The sequence below is a fragment of the Lepidochelys kempii genome, chromosome 7 (genome assembly GCF_965140285.1).
Source record: "Lepidochelys kempii isolate rLepKem1 chromosome 7, rLepKem1.hap1, whole genome shotgun sequence".
Taxonomy (NCBI): Eukaryota; Metazoa; Chordata; order Testudines; family Cheloniidae; genus Lepidochelys; species Lepidochelys kempii.
In genome coordinates this window covers 12,407,106-12,424,174 of record NC_136386.1, presented here as the reverse complement: position 1 = coordinate 12,424,174, position 17,069 = coordinate 12,407,106, and positions in this window count along the sequence as shown.

Genomic DNA, 17,069 nt, shown 5'->3' with positions numbered 1-17,069 from the left:
TTTAGCAAATGTCAGTGCCACTTATGGGGCATACAGTGCACAGAGATGCGGGGAGGAGGAACATCCAGAGCTATTTGCTCTGCAGCAACATGGAAACAAAATGAACAAAGCTGTGTGATGGCAGAAATAGTATCTAATGCCAATAGTACCACTAACAGAGATGTGCAAGTAACTGCTATTTGGTTCACTGGCTGAACTGAAAAAAAAAATTAAAAATCATTTTTGGTTGAACAAAAGGATTTGTTTCAATTTTTTTAAAAATAAAATTTAATATGAAATATTTGTTTCAGAATTCAGAACAATTTTTGGTTTCCTTTTTTTCACCCACAATGGCTTGGTGAATTGACCAGGAAGTGCTGTTATCTGCATTGTACAGATGAGACCTGGGAGAGGCGAGGTGGTTTGCCCAAGCTCACAACAGAAGTCTGTGGTGGACCAGGGATGTGAAGCTGCATCTTTCAAGTCCCAGGCCAGCGTCTAAACTGTGGGCCTTCCTTCCTCCCCACTGTAACACTACTGAAATCAGGAGTAAACACATTGGTGTTAATGGAGCTACACCAGTCTGATAGGAGAGTTGGATCTATTTTCTCTTACTCCTATGGGAGTGGCAAGTCACTTTAACCCAACAAAAAACAACCTTTTTTTAGAGCAACAACTTGTTTTGTAACTCTGTGGGTAGAGAAGCAGAGCTGTAATCCAGATGTGGAATACAGTCTGCCTGACTTGTGTGGTAAACCTGTGTAGCTAGTGCCTGTCCTTTAAATGCTTCTGCAGTCCCCAGAGGAAGGATCTCCTCCTTTTTCACTAATCAGCTTTGACATGCAGTTGGCAGTCTAATCCATGCGAATCACTTTGGTGGTGTTCTAAACTGGTCTCATCCCATGCAAAGAAAAACAGATGTGGGACTTGACTTTCCACGGCCCGGAGCATTATGTTGTCACTTACAGCTGGGTAAAGTGGATGTAAAACATCCCAATTCTAATTGGGGTGGAGGGAAGGAGGTATTCAGCTCACTCTGTACAGGTGTAAATGATTACACAAGGAGTAAAGCAGCAATGACTCATGCCACAAGGGCCTGAATCAGATCTGACTTACACTAGTGTAAATCAGGAGCCACTGATGTAAAATGGGTATACAATTAGTTTGAGATCAGAATTTGGCCCCAGGGCAGGAAGCAGGAGTAAGTTGAAGATGGTGTGGGGGTTAGGTTTAGTTTTCCACCAATTCACAAATTCTGCAAAATTTGTTTTCTTTGGCTCAGATTCCGCTCATGCAAGAGTAAGCAGGGTCTGAATGAGCTCTCCCCTGACATCTAGTGATGAGCTAGGGGAAAAGACTTCAGGAACAGACTACATTTGCATAGACATGCCTACTCTGCTTAAGTATGCAGCATGATTGAGCATGTTGCCAAAATGATCACGTTTGGCTGGTGCTGTGTTACAAACACTCTAGTATTTGGTGCAGGGGTGATGAAATGTTATCCTTATTGTAGGAGTAAAGGACAGCAGAACTGGACTGCCTTGATTGAGGGGATCACCCAAACTGAACCTTACTTGCTAAGCCATGGGTAGGGAAGCCAAATCCCAGTGACTGAGTGGGTGTGGACTCTGCCCAAAGAATCCTAGGCACTGTTTGACCTTCTTCTTTCCAGTGTTTAAAGCCAGAACTGACTGACTCTCAGCTAAGTCTATTATTATTCAGTGATTGCTAGAGCTGAATCGCTGACAAGCGCAGAACTAGGGGCTATGTCTTACACCTGGTGCTGAGACAGTGATGAAAGGAAAGATCATGGAGGTTGTACTGGCAGTGAAGTTCCCTCCTACCCAGTGAAATCACTAAGAGATGAAATCACTAAAAACCTGTGTTAAATGGTGGAGCCTCAAAATGTGGCAGTAACGACCAGTAACAGAGGTGCACAGCGATCACAGAGACATTGCTCAATGCCTCTTCCTCTCTGAGATGGGAGGTGAACTCCTAAGAATGCACCTCTGAACTCTGAGTCTTCACTAATGAAGGTCAGCCAACCACGAGTGAGATGCAACAGAGGGAGTAATGTGTTTTAAGGTACATTCTTTGGTCGGACTTTCCCTCTGCAAGGTGGGAAACTGAAGCAAAGGACACTGCCCAGTGCTCTGTGGGGTGCGGTTTCTGCTTATGGCTGCATGCCTTTGAATGTGGTTGTGGTGTTTTCATAAAAGGGAAAAGGAACCAAGCATTAGTTTGGGGAAAATTCTCTTTTGTTATATGCAAACCCAATGCTTAGAAGAGGGGAAATATTGCCTCTTCAAGGCACTCAAGGTGGTGGTGAAGTTTTCCCCAAGTTACTGGGTGGGGGATCAAACTGTTTCTGTTTTGTATTATAAGAGGAACCCTAGATATTGAACCTGGGCCTTCTTGCTGCCAACTCCACCTGACAGAAGTTTTACATAAGTAAAGAAGCAGAAACTGGCCCTTTGTGTGTAGTTTGTGACTGGCTTTGTCCTCATTCAAGGATGGTCCTGATACAGCTGCTGAACTGTAGGGTTTTGCACCAAATGCAGTGTTGTATGCCTATTTGTTATCAGGGTAAGCCTCAGCTAATCCAGTTGATGTAAATGCTTGCTTGGCCTTGCCTGTGCTTAGGGGTCAGCATCCAGGTGGCTACATAAGTTGCTGGCCAGTAACTACAGATCTGTTGCTACTCTGGAGAGAAGACATGGCCTGCTTGGGAACATTCTGGTGACGCACCGGGCAGGTGCTTTGCAAAGCTGTGAGTGGGAGGAGGTGTTGCTTGCTGCTTCTGCAGTATCAGACTTGCCTTTGGCTTCTTGCTGCAACCAGAACAAAGTGAAGGCTTCTGTACGTTCTGTTTTCTGCCTGCATTGCTGTCTCCTTACTGCTCCTCTTTATTTTTTCATTGTCTCACCTTTGTCCCAGCCATGACCACAACCGAATGTATCACACAATGATAATGAACACAGGACTCTAAGACGCACGGGCGGATGATATCTGCCTATCCAAGGGGAATTTTAATTAGCATTTCCATTTGTTATTTCTGGCACTGATTATGTAAATGCCTGTCTTGTGAACCATGCTGAGGTCTGTCTGTGCTAACTGTGAGCTTTGGTGATCTTGCGGGCAAAAGAGACAGACTTGGGGAAGCAAAAATAATTTGTCTACCAGCAATATGTCCTCTATTTTTTTTCCAGCCTTCTTTTAACAGAATCAAATAGGTTAAACTTTCCAGTGGTGCTGTGCTGTAGATGGAAATAATGTCACAAATCAATAGAGAATGTACTAGTCCCTTCTAGCAGGAGTAGATCTGATGGCATAATTAGGGGACAGGTTTCGTAATGGGGAGGGAAGGAGGATATGAACAAACAGTCTAAGCCTGCAGAACCTGATCTTTAAATACTGGAATTTTTTGGTAGCTAGCTAAGATCTGGGAAATAATGGGACAAATCTGACCCCTTTTCCACAGATGTGGTCAGCCCCAAATATAACAAACACCACACTTCCGTTGTCCAGGCTGTTGGGCAGCAGGGAATCCTCCACGTGACCCTATCGAAGTCCATAGAAGGTGAATGTTAGTAGGCAAGGGGCATGACCAACGGATCGGTTCACAGCACAGATCCATTGCTGTAATTGCCTGCTGTGGATTGGGAGCAGTGGCCCACATCTGCGTCTCATCCCCATATTCAGCAGTAGCAGTTGGGGGCCCTCTGTGCAGGTGTTCTCCCCTTGTAGATCCGGGAAGGACAGCATCTCCCACAACTCCAGGTAAATCTGGTGGGTAAACCTACAGCTGCAGTAAGCATACACAGGCTAGCGGGACTTCAAGCTAGCACACTAAAAACAGCAGTGTGGCCACAGCGGCTAGAACTAGCCAGCCAAGTACATACCTAGGATCTCAGATGGGATTTTGTTCAGGTGGCTAGCCCTAGCCGCTGCCCAGGTCACCCGTTGCTACTTCTGGTGAGCTGGCTCAATCAGAGCTAGGGCATGTATGTCTACCAGAGCTTGGCACCTCTCAGCTGCTGTCTACACATAGACTTTGTGTGTGTGGTAATTCCTATACTGAAGTGCTATAATTCTTTGATCTCTCTTGTCTTTACTTTTCACCGACCACACTTGATACTTTTTTCACTAATCCCTTGCACACCTATAGCCAGTTTCTGCTTTATTTAACCCACTAATTTCCCTGGAGTAATAGCCTCCTGAGACGGATAACACCACACAGGGGTAGGGGTGGGGGGGAAGGGTACGGGGGAGGGTGGCGGGAATCCTTCTTGTTCATATTATAATCCCCTATTAAAGTGGTACATTTCTAAAGCGGATACGGTCTGATCCTGCACTGCAGTTTCACAGTTGTTTGTGCCACCGCCGGGATAGCTGTAAAACACAGGCATCTGGTATCCTTGACATGATTAATTCTCTTCTTCAACCCACCACTGAGATGTAGAATTAAAAAATATTACCCAGATCTTGAGACCATGCAGAAGACATTTGTTTGCAAGCACTAAATTATATATTATCTAAATCTTTTGGGCTGTGTCTGACAGTGCAATAACTGAGGAGAGCAGTTACACAAGCAACTAGTGCAACTGTAGATCACTTTCTTAAGGCATCTAGCTATCCACACTGCGACTCAAATGAAGCATGTACTAGTATTGTGGAAGGTGAAGTGAATCCTCTCTCTAAGTATTAAGCCACCTGGGAGCTTTTGTGTTGGACAAAGCTATAGATTGTAAAGTCAAGGTGATACAATCATACTTAGAATGTAAGCTCTTTGGGCAGGGATGATCTTTTTGTTCTTTGTACAGTACCTAGGACAATGGGTCTCAAGGCATGATGGTAATAAGGGTGATAAATATTACAGTTACTGTGCTGAGAATTCTGGGCCAGTTAATCTGGCAGTATTAGACTCACTGAGGATCTAATCTGCCAGGATCCTGGTCTTGAACCCACACCCACTGGCTTCTCAGGAAGCAGCTGTGGATGTTGCATTAGATTACCATTGAATTCAGACATGGGTAGGCTAGTTTCCAGGGTTCTGCAGTCTGCTCCCTGACTGGCTGGTGAGCCAATGTAAACTTCCTGTGTCTTTTCTGGCCTTGTCTGAGCAACAAGCCATTGCTTGCTACTTGGACCCTGCCTCATTGTCTTGTCTGACCCCACCCAGTCCTGACCTTGCTGCCTCACCTGACCCTACCAGCAGCCTCACTGAGTCTTACTCAGGAGATCCAGTCTGAGGGGATCAGAACTTTGCATGAATGCTAAGCACCAGTCAGGAGTGCCCTTCGACGCACCAGACCCCTGGACAGAGCATAATCAGAGCTGGTCAGAAACTGGAATTTGCATTTTTGTAGGAAATTACATATTTTTGAAACTTATTTTCATTTTGAATCACAACAAAATAATTGAAATTTCCCATGAAATGGAAACACCAGGCAGGAAGGAATCCACTTGCCAAACTTTGTTTTGAAAAACATTAAAATTTCATTTGAAAACTTTTTTTTTCCAAAATGTGCTTTTGGTTTTATTTCACTTTATCCCATGATATGTCAAGAACAGTAGATGTGTGTAATATGACCTGCCAAGTCATGGCGTCTTCTTATTGGGGGTGGGGAACAGTTTCCCCTAGCCTAGATTAATTCTGTGCTGGTCTACCCTCTCCTTCTTGGGAGGATGGGGCATGTTTGTGAGCGGTAGCCACTTTTGTATATTCCAACCTTTACTCTCAAGATTCCATGCTGTCTGGGAGCTAAAGAGAGCCCTGGGCAGTCCTGGAACTGATCTAGAGACATAAGGCTACCACATTGAAAGTCAGATATTTCTTAGTGGAGCCTCCAGGAACTGTGGAGTTTGATGGCACAATCCCTGCTAGTTCCAAGGGAAGGGCAAAGCCTGGCATTTCTGCTTCAGGGGCTTGTGATGTGGGTATTTCTATGGGAGAGTGTGGTCTAATCCAGACCTCTTTATATCAAAACAAAAACATCAGGCTTGTCTGGGAAATAAGAGCATATGCAACCCACTGGTCAGTGTGTGCTATATTATCCTCTGTGCCTGATCCAGAGCGGATGAATCTGTTACAGCTGCCAGCTACTGAGCCTGACAGTAAAGCAGTAAAGACTACAGAATTTAGCTCTGGAGGTCCCTGGCTGGAGCTGTGTCATTCGAGATGGCAGCCAATGCCTTGAAGGCTTGTTGCCACCCTCTTACAACATATAGTTTAACATTTGCTGCAATATGTTTACCATTTGTTGCAAACTTTTTCTAAGGATCTTGTGACTCAAATTTGCATTGGTTGAGTTTCTGCTGTAAACACATTAATCATGTTGAATTCTTTTGGTGTTCAATTGTATGCAATACTGTTCTGTAGGATTAATGCACAGGCTGATATAGAGGTGAGGTAAGTGTGGAGGGGGGAAAAATCTAACTTGATTAATTAAACTGTATTAGTTTAACAGATTGTACTTGCTGGGACCAGATGTGGGTTGAGGCTCATGATGATTTAAAGATGGATCCAAGCCACTAACTTTGGATCTGGATGGTTAATCCCCGCAAAAAAACTGCAGGTTGATTCAGATCTCACTGTTGCTTGTCTTATGCTGGAGGTAACTCCATAGACTGCAGTACAGCTACACCAGTAAAAATATGATCAGAAGGAAGCTCAGGATTTGACCATGATACTTTCTTTCTGTTCGGATCTAAACCTTCCAAATTCAGTAATGTTTAATCATAGAATATCAGGGTTGGAAGGGACCTCAGGAGGTCATCTAGTCCAACCCCCTGCTCACAGCAGGACCAATCCCCAATTAAATCATCCCAGCCAGGGCTTTGTCAAGCTGACCTTAAAAACTTCTAAGGAAGGAGATTCTACCACCTCCCTAGGTAACGCATTCCAGTGTTTCACCACCCTCCTAGTGAAAAAGTTTTTCCTAATATCCAACCTAAACCTCCCCCACTGCAACTTGAGACCATTACGCCTTGTCCTGTCCTCTTCTACCACTGAGAATAGTCTAGAACCATCCTCTCTGGAACCTCCTCTCAGGTAGTTGAAAGCAGCTATCAAATCCCCCCTCATTCTTCTCTTCTGCAGACTAAACAATCCCAGTTCCCTTAGCCTCTCCTCATAAGTCATGTGTTCCAGACCCCTAATCATTTTTGTTGCCCTTCGCTGGACTCTCTCCAATTTTTCCACATCCTTCTTGTAGTGTGGGGCCCAAAACTGGACACAGTACTCCAGATGAGGCCTCACCAATGTCGAATAGAGGGGGACAATCACGTCCCTTGATCTGCTCGTTATGCCCCTACTTATACATCCCAAAATGCCATTGGCCTTCTTGGCAATAAGGGCACACTGCTGACTCATATCCAGCTTCTCGTCCACTGTAACCCCTAGGTCCTTTTCTGCAGAACTGCTGCCGAGCCATTCGGTCCCTAGTCTGTAGCTCCAATTTGTCTAGGTCCCTCTGTATCCTATCCCTGCCCTCCAGCGTATCTACCACTCCTCCCAGTTTAGTATCATCTGTTTAGTTCTGGAGCTTTGTATTAGGCTGCTCTCAATGAGAAAATAAGTATAAATTAGAGGTGCTGTTATGAAAAGGATCACAACCTGCCTGTGAAACTAGAAAAGATTTTCATATAAGGCTACATTATTTCCTGAGAACACAAAGATACTCAAAACCACAAGGATCTCCAGAAAGGCCTGTCAAAACTTGAAAGTCTTCAGCTCTTTGACTGATGAAATTCAGTGCAGACAAATGGAGAGCAATGCACATTGAAAGAAATGATTAAACTGCTCAAGATCTGAATTAGCTATAACATCATTGCAAAAAGATCCAGGTAGTATTGTGATTAGTTTAGTGAAGATGTCTGTTAAATACAAAGCATTGGTTATAAGTGGATAAGATGCTATGTTTTAATGGGGAAGAGGAAGAATACGGAGGATGCTAAATTGCTGTTGTGTTGTCACCTTGACTACTGCATTCATGTCTGGCCACTGCATCTCAGAAAAGACATGGAAGAAAAATAAGGTCCAGAAAAAAGTAATATTAAAATGGTTGGAGGATGGCATCCATATGAGGATTAAAAGTCAGACTAGTAATATGAATTCACTCTGGGTATTGTGAGACGAACCTTTTGAGATTTCAGGGAGATTTTTCATTTAAAATATTGAATTTTGAAAGAAGCAAGATCTTACCTTTACAATCTTTGTTCACAGGTTCCTTTCACGCTCCTTAATTTGGCTTTTCATTTAGCTCAGCACCTATACAAGGGGTGTGAAATGCAATATTTTTACCCCATAGCAGTCTCTTTGTCTGTTTTTTAATTGGGTCTGATTCTGAAACAGGCTGTGATGGATTTTTCCCAAGTGGACTATTGCCCTTTTATGTCTGGTGGACCATGCAGTTTCAATGACAACAACCCTATGTCCCTGAAACTTACTTTGATTTTTAAACTATTCCATGTAACTTTTGTAACATTTACAAGCTAATGTGGGGTCACCTGAGGATCACAGATAATCAGGGCTTACTAGAATAATGAGCCGATACCTATCAGTCTCCACTAAGCCATAAAAATGCTTCCTGAAGTGCTTTTATTTAACCATTGCATCAGTAACCTAATGAATGAACTAGAGGCAGTTGCTGGGATTCTCACACCTGCTCTAGCCCCTTCATGCCACGCTTGCCCTTTTACCCGGCATAAAGGAGCCCTGAAAGCGCTGGTGCCCTCCAGGGGAGGATTACCCAAGCGGCAGAAGGCTGCCTTCTGAGGATCCCCTTGCAAGCCCTGATATAGGGGGCGAGCAAGGGTCAGGGCTGACAGAGGGAGATATGTTGGGAATGGGGCCACAGCATGCAGCACGGTAGAGATTTTTTTTACAAAGCACTGCTGGCCATAGGGCAGTCCAGGGAGACTGATAAAGCTTAGACAAGGTCAGAGTACTTGTGTTGGTCTGTATCCGCAAAAAGAAAAGGAGGACTTTGTGGCCCCTTGGAGACTAACCCATTTATTTGAGCATAAGCTTTCGTGAGCTACAGCTCACTTCATCGGATGCATGCAGTGGAAAATAGAGTGGGGAGATTTTATATACACAGAGAACATGAAACAGTGGGTGTTACCATACACACTGTAAGGAGAGTGATTAGGTAAGGTGAGCTATTACCAGCAGGAGAGCGGGGTGGGGGCCCTTTTGTAGTGGTAATCAAAGTGGGCCATTTCCAGCAGTTGACAAGAACATATGAGGAACAGTAGGGGGTGGTGGTGGGGAATAAACATGGGGAAATAGTTTTACTTTGTGTAATGACCCATCCACTCTTGGTCTCTATTCAAGCCTAAGTTAATAGTATCCAGTTTTCAAATTAATTCCAATTCAGCAGTCTCTTGTTGGAGTCTGTTTCTGAAGTTTTTTTTGTTGAAGAATTGCCACTTCTAGGTCTAGAGAGACTAACAGAATGACCAAAGAGATTGAAGTGTTCTGCGACTGGTTTTTGAATGTTATCATTCTTGACATCTGATTTGTGTCCATTTATTCTTTTACGTAGAGACTGTCCAGTTTGCCCAATGTACATGGCAGAGGGGCATTGCTGGCACATGATGGCATATATCACATTGGTAGATGTGCAGGTGAATGAGCCTCTGATAGGGTGGCTGATGTGATTAGGTCCTATGATGGTGTCCCCTGAATAGGTATGTGGACACAATTGGCAACGGGCTTTGTTGCCAGGATAGGTTCCTAGGTTAGCGGTTTTGTTGTGTGGTGTGTGGTTGCTGGTGAGTATTTGCTTCAGGTTGTGGGGCTGTCTGTAAGCAAGGACTGGCCTGTCTCCCAAGACCTGTGAGAGTGATGGGTCGTCCTTCAGGATAGGTTGTAGATCCTTGATGATGCGTTGGGAGCTGAAAGTGATGGCTAGTGGCGTTCTGTTATTTTCTTTGTTGAGCCTGTCCTGAAGTAGGTGACTTCTGGATACTCTTCTGGCTCTGTCAATCTGTTTCTTCACTTCAGCAGGTGGGTATTGTAGTTGTAAGAATGCTTGATAGAGATCTTGTACGTGTTTGTCTCTGTCTGAGGGGTTGGAGCAAATATGGTTGTGTCGTAGAGCTTGGCTGTAGACAATGGATCATGTGGTGTGTCCTGGATGAAAGCTGGAGGCATGTAGGTAGGCATAGTGGTTAGTAGGTTTCCGGTATAGGGTGGTGTTTATGTGACCATAGCTTATTAGCACCATAGTGTCCAGGAAGTGGATCTCTTGTGTGGACTGGTCCAGGCTGAGGTTGATGGTGGGATGGAAATTGTTGAAATCGTGGTGCAATTCCTCAAGGGCTTCTTTTCCATGGGTCCAGATGATGATGTCATCAGTGTAGCACAAGTAGAGTAGGGGCATTAGGGTATGAGAGTTGAGGAAGTGTTGCTCTAAGTCAGCCATAAAAATGTTGGCATACTGTGGGGCCATGCGGGTCATTCCAGGGGCCACTCCAGAGCCCAGAACAGCCTAAGAGTGGGAGGGCGCAAAGTTGGCTTAAAGCTGCATCCTCTGGGCTGAGAGTTCTGGGCTGTGCCTTGAAGATGCAGCCCAGAATCTCCCCCAGTATCTGGCTCAGGGAACTCCTAAATTTTGTCTGTCTCCATGTCCCTCTCTAATCTGCTTCCCCTGCGTGTCACACAAGAAGACATTACCACAGCTTCCTTTCTATTTAGACAAATAGCTAGCGATTAAGAATGACATGAAGCTATGTCCTGAGGTTGAACTAAAGGATTTAAAGTCAAAGTGGCAAATAGAACTAGTCAAAAACTTGAGAGTATCTTACAACCAGCATTTGGCCTTGGTAGTCATTCAGTCAGGGAGCAAAAACAAAGCCATTTGATTTAAGTGACCAATCACACAGCACCAATAACATATTACAAATTGGAAATACTCCAAAGCAATAGTCACCATGAAATGGTTACCCAAAGGCTGAACAATAATCCCATAAACTGTTGTATTGGATAATCCCAAATCAGTACATCCATAAAAATAATTGAATCTGCCTGTACATAATTCCCAAACACACAAATAGGCTAAATGTAGGGGGGAAAACTTATGTTTGGGGTGGTGGTAACCTCTCCCTTCTCTTCTCCTCTTCCCCCCGCTCCCCCCCGCTGGACTAATAATAGCAACAGACATATATAGCACCTCTCCTCATCAGTAAGGACCCTGAAAGCTTTAAAAAGTTATTTCACAAAGTCATTCCGCACCAGTAATATTCCATACCTCTTCAGAGTAGGAAGGGAGGAAGAAGAACAAATCCACATGAAACTGCTGAGGCTAAAAATAGTCAGGTAAAGGCCTTATGTACATGGGAAAGTCATACCAATTTAAGTTAAGGTGTGAGTTTAAACAAACATTGTCATACTGATATAATTCCTGGACGCTCCTATACGGTGTGGAGGCGTTTTTATTTGTTTGTTTGTTTGAAATCACTTTGGAAGCGGTTTGAGCTAAACCAAAAAAATCTCTTATTATGGAATAAGTGCCACACAGGATCTTGTACTGGTATAGCTACATTGGTTGAACTATACTGATACAACTGGTAAAGACCTTACTGTCTAGAGAAGCTGTAAGTATTCAAAGTGAAATTTGGTGAGGAGACCAGTTCTGACCCACTTTTAACCTCTCAAATATTTTCCACTCATAGAAAGTCTTGTGATACAATCTCTCCAATAACAGATTTGCTATTGAGCCTTCTGAAGACCTGACCCTCCTATGCCTCAAATCTCTCTCCCTATACCTGACACTCCTAATCAATGATTGTATAGTCTTGCAGTTAGTACTTACTTACAGTATCTTATAAGGAAGAGAGTTTCACTGAAGATTAGAGGGTAGAGTTGTCTTATTGTTCAGAGAATAAGAATTCTGCCTCTGAGAAAGAATTGGGAATATATAGGTTAATATGGTCCCCTTTCCTACCCTGTTCTTAGCATAATTAGACTCTGCATTATTGCTGCTATTCTTATTTTTCCCCTTATGATTCTAAAAGAAATAATTCAATTTATTGTCTCAATAATAAACCACTTGAGTGCTTTACAAAGGGGTAAAATGACCTAACCCATTAAATGAATTGGGTAAAGTGAATGCTATACAGAGAGCAAGGGAAAAACAATGCATCAAGATAGATGGGAGTAGGAGAAAAGAAAAATATAATGAAAGGAAGATGAATCAATCAATGGGGAAGGAGGAGGCAAGAGAATAGGGGGTGGCTAGTCCTGATAAAAAGCTAAAATTGGCTTCTGAGGTAAGATCTGAAATAAGGAAGTGAAACAAGTCTTTGGAGAAACTTTAAAGCTAGTAGGGATTTTTTTTTAATAGATAGAAAATTAGTGAGCATTATGAAGGCGGGGGGGGTGGTGGTAATATCCTTTCTGACTTGAAAACGTAGCCCGGCTTAAGCATTTTGGATCCTCCAAAGCTGAAGTAGACCATGTTTAGGAAGACCACAAAAGAGGGAATTGCAATAGTTGACATTGGAAGTGAATAAGGATTTCTTCAGGGAGAAGAGAAGTCCAGCTGAAATCTGAAAACGTCCTGAAGGTGGTAGTAGGCTTGTTAACAGATATATGGTGAACTGGAGAGGGAAAGTTCAAGATTATTGCATCTGGCCTTAGAAACAAAGTTGAATTACAGATCAAAGTGATAACGTCAGTCATGGGACTGAGAGCCGTCCCATGAACCCTCTCTCCTGAGGGCACAGTTGTGGAAAGACCAGGTGGGCTGAGACTTGGGCATTGGCTCACATTAGTCACCCATGCCACAACATCCACACTGCTATTTTTAGTGAGCTAACTCAAGCAAAGCATGGATCTGTCTGCCAGGACTAGAAGGCACACTCCCAGCTGCAGTGCAGCCCACAGAGCTGGATCCTGCTTCCAGTTAAGACAATGGAAAACTGACAATGTCTTCAGTGGTACAAGTTCAGGACCTTAATGCAGCTCCTTGACAACCACCTCTAGAAATGGGGCTGCAGAAGACCATGTGAAGAGGGTCCTTTCTCTCCCACCTTCTTATCCCTATAGTCCTGGGAAATTTGAACCATAGTTTGAACCCCTACTGCTTCCCGATGGAGATCCAGACCATAACTAACATTAGTGGAAGCAGAAGGGACCAATGGGGAGAATGGACCAATGAGGCCATAACTACCATGACTGTCAATAACCAGGATGATGTATGTTTCACCATCGAAACGGATAACAAATTAAATCCTAGATATAGTCTGTTTGTACAGTAAACTCTTATAATAGTATTTCTATATATTGACTTCAAATGTATGGTTGTTCTTGTTTGTTTGTTTTTTTTCCAGATAAATTGCTTAGTGAAACGCCCAATCAAGCTCAATTTCCAACTCATGGAATTTTTTATTTATTTATTTTGCTAATCAGCGTGCAGGTATTTCTAATAATCTGAGTTAGACGTGACTTAGAGTAAAAAAAAAGGGGGGGGGGGTGATGTTACATCACATGTAAGGGAGTTAGTCTGTGTGCCTATTTTCAAATTTTAGAAAAAAATATATAAAACTTTTCCTTCGCGTGTGTCACCTCTGAATAGGGCAGATAAAAGGAACTAATAATTTTAAAAAATCCATCCAATCATTTTGGAAATTATGACTTCTGACTCTCTCATTCCATGCAATTAGCTAAGGTATGCTACATGAATGCCAACTGCTGAGGAGTGATGGTGGTGGCTGCTATTTTAAAATGTTTGGGAAGCACAGAGAGGTTACAGTGATGAGGGTGCTACTGAGGCAATTTTAAGATTATAGGTCGTAAGTATACCTCCTTTGTGCAGTCATCCTGTTTGATCTCATAAAATAAGCAGAATTGGGCCAGATCAGTAGCTAGGTGGGAGACCTCTAAGAAACACATGGTGTTGTAGGAATTTTTAATTGCTGATTCAATAGGTGTCACTCACCACATGAGGAAACCCTTACATGATTTGCCAGCATTGTGCAGGGACGCTGATGTTGCCAGGCACTGCTTGCCATTTGAAGGTGTTAAAAATGTCATAGACTGGTGCTCCAGTCAAGTTCCTATTTGGGTAATTACATTTTGCTAACTTAAAATTCATACTGCAATTTCACACGGATATAAGGTGGTTCTTCACTTCCTGTCCTAAACAGATGGATAACGTTGCAGTGTGCTTTTAAATAGCTATTGCATTTCATCCTACAGGCACCTGCACTTCAGTCAAAGCGATCCTCAATTTTAATGATATGATCATCTCTCTCATAATCTGGGCGAATAATAGGGTGCTTTTTTTTGTTAGTTTGGTTCAGCCACCAAAAATAAACATCCACCAAAATAAACAATCTGAAAACAGTTTTGCTTTGGGTTGACTCAAAGGAACTCCTTTCCCCTTCACTGAAGCAAACTTTATTTTGTTTATGGGGCTTTATCCTTTTTAGCTTTGTTAAATCAAGCTAAATATCTAAATAATTTTTATTTTATTTTTTTTTGGCTGAAACTATTCACCAAATTTAACCTCTCTTCGTGAACAGATATGGTCAACCCAAAACTGCATTTTTTCAGTGAATAAACTTCTCCCAGGTCTACTTTGTTACTCTTTAAAGGCCTGAATTGGTAGTTCTCCTGCATGATTCTGGCCTGTTTCCATGGTGCAAGATTATATTGACTATAAATAGTCACTGTTTCTCTGTCTTCCCAGCAAAAGTAAGGGGCAGGATAGAGGCCTGATTCAGTACAGTTGTGGATACTATGAAGAGCTACTTGTGTTAATAATAATAATAATAATATAATAATAAATAAGGCCAGAACATATATTACTTTGATAATAACAGCTATGACACTTACAGTATCCTTTTTTCTCTGGTACCTATTTACCTCATTATAAATTTTGTGTTTTCAAAAGGTTAAGAATATGTGTACGTGTATGTATAGATTTGTAGACACTGACTTATCTACAAAAATGAGATATTGAAGGTGGAACCTGATATTCCCATTATCATGGTCCTTCCAAAACAGATGTTTGTTATACACTTTGATAGCATTTTTATATTTTAAAAAAAAGAGAGAAATATGATGGTGTGGGCAAAAGAAGAGAATTCAAAAGGACGAGGGAAGGGGAGAAATGGAGGAAGCGTGGCATCTGCTGGTGACAAATATGCAGATAAACGCCCAGCAATAAAAGTATTCTACCTGATTCTATTCTTACACCTGCGTAATTCAAGAATAATTACATCCAAGTAAATAGAGTGAAATGCCCATGGTATTAAATCCAGCGTTAGAGGAGGAAGCAGACCAAATAGCCTCCAAATTGATTTAGGCCTTGTCTACACTAGTGAGCTTACAGCGGCACCGCTTTATTGATGCAGGTACGCCACTGTTAAATCGCTCATGTACATGCTCTGTGCCGGTGGGAGAAGCTCTCCTGTTGACACAGCGCTGTCCACGCAAGCACTTCTGTTCGTGAAACTTATGTCATTCAGAGGGGTGTTTTTGCACACCCCTGAGCGACATAACTTATACTGACAAAAGTGTAGTGTAGACCTGGCCTTCGCCTAAAGTACAAAACCAAGCTGTCATTCCAGAACAACTCCTGGAATCACATCATTGGGTGAATATTACTGTGTTAATAAGAAAGCAATTGGAATGATTTCTAAGATAACCGGAGGGTGCTCCTCCTTTGAGGCACTGTGCTGTAATGGAACTGTCTCAGTCCCTCAGAGTTCAGGGATGCTGAACAATTACTGAAGCAGAATTGACATTGTACATTTGTTTCTCACTTATGTAACTGTCTTCACTGGTTGCAGAAGTCTGACATGCATAATAACTATTTCTGGTTTGGGAAAAAACTGGAGCGGTTTTACATCAGAAAATATAGATCCATCAAAACGGAAATATTTTGTGACATCATGTTGATTTTGCCAATGTTGAAATGCCCCATATTGACACTTTTGGAATGAAACTTTTCAACGATTCCTCCTTAAATGACTCTTCATTTCAAAAAATGTGTGCACTATGTATTATAAAACTAAAAATATTTCAAAATAAAATATTTCAGTTGTCAAAATGAAACATTTTAATTGCTCTGAAATGTGGCTTGTTTTGTTTTGGGTTTGTGGTTTGTTTTGTTTCATAGAAAGTTTCAGATTGGGGGGGTTTGTTCTGAATCAAAACAAAAACAGATTTTGAAATCTCCGCAAAACTGATTGATTTTTTTTTTTTTTTTGGTTCTCTGCCCAGCTCCAATATTCTAATCGGTGCTACCCTTAGAACTCACAATCCACATTGCCCACATAATATGTCCATTCCTAGCCACCCTCCAACCCAATATCTTGACAGTTATCAAAAGAATTTCACTCTGAGGGAGACAGGGAATGAAGTCTTATCTTATCTTGTGGAACATTCTTATTAAATGAATGTGCAGGCTCTTAGCTTCAATGTTTAGTCTTGGATCAAAATATGTTCGAAGAGGACTAAAGTTACAAATGGGAAGTCTTTTATTTATTTATATTGTTTTCCCCTGCAGAGGAAAAACCCGTCCTTTTATTTCTGCTCACCCCATAAATAGCCCTCTCCTTAAAGCATCATCTCCTCTCTCTATCCCTGCGAAGAACTTTGCCTCCAGACGTGCCAACTGAATGTGTCAAGAAAATGACTGCAGTCTGACAGCAGAAATAGCAGAGGTTGTGCTGTAGCTGGGGAAGCTCCTCTCACTTAAATAAAATATGTTCCTTCAATATTTTTTTTAAATAGCTATTAGGAAGAGAATCAAAGAAGCATGGTCCTCTGAGACTTTCTCCATGCTCAACCCCACTAAATAGGCCCCACACGTGTCTCATCACACAATTATTCACAGAACATTTTTGACCAGATGTCCGCAAAATGAATTATGTGCTGTCTGCCAAAGCGACTTCTGGCAGGCTGCTGGGCAGGTAAATAGAAAGAGAGGTTGAAAACATGACTAGAACAGCTTAAGGCACTTTGATCCTCACATACATTCAAAATCACCATTCAAATCTATGTAACTACAGCAGATGGAGCATGATATTGTATGAAAATATGTTGAAGAGAGCCAACAGAGAGGGAAAGT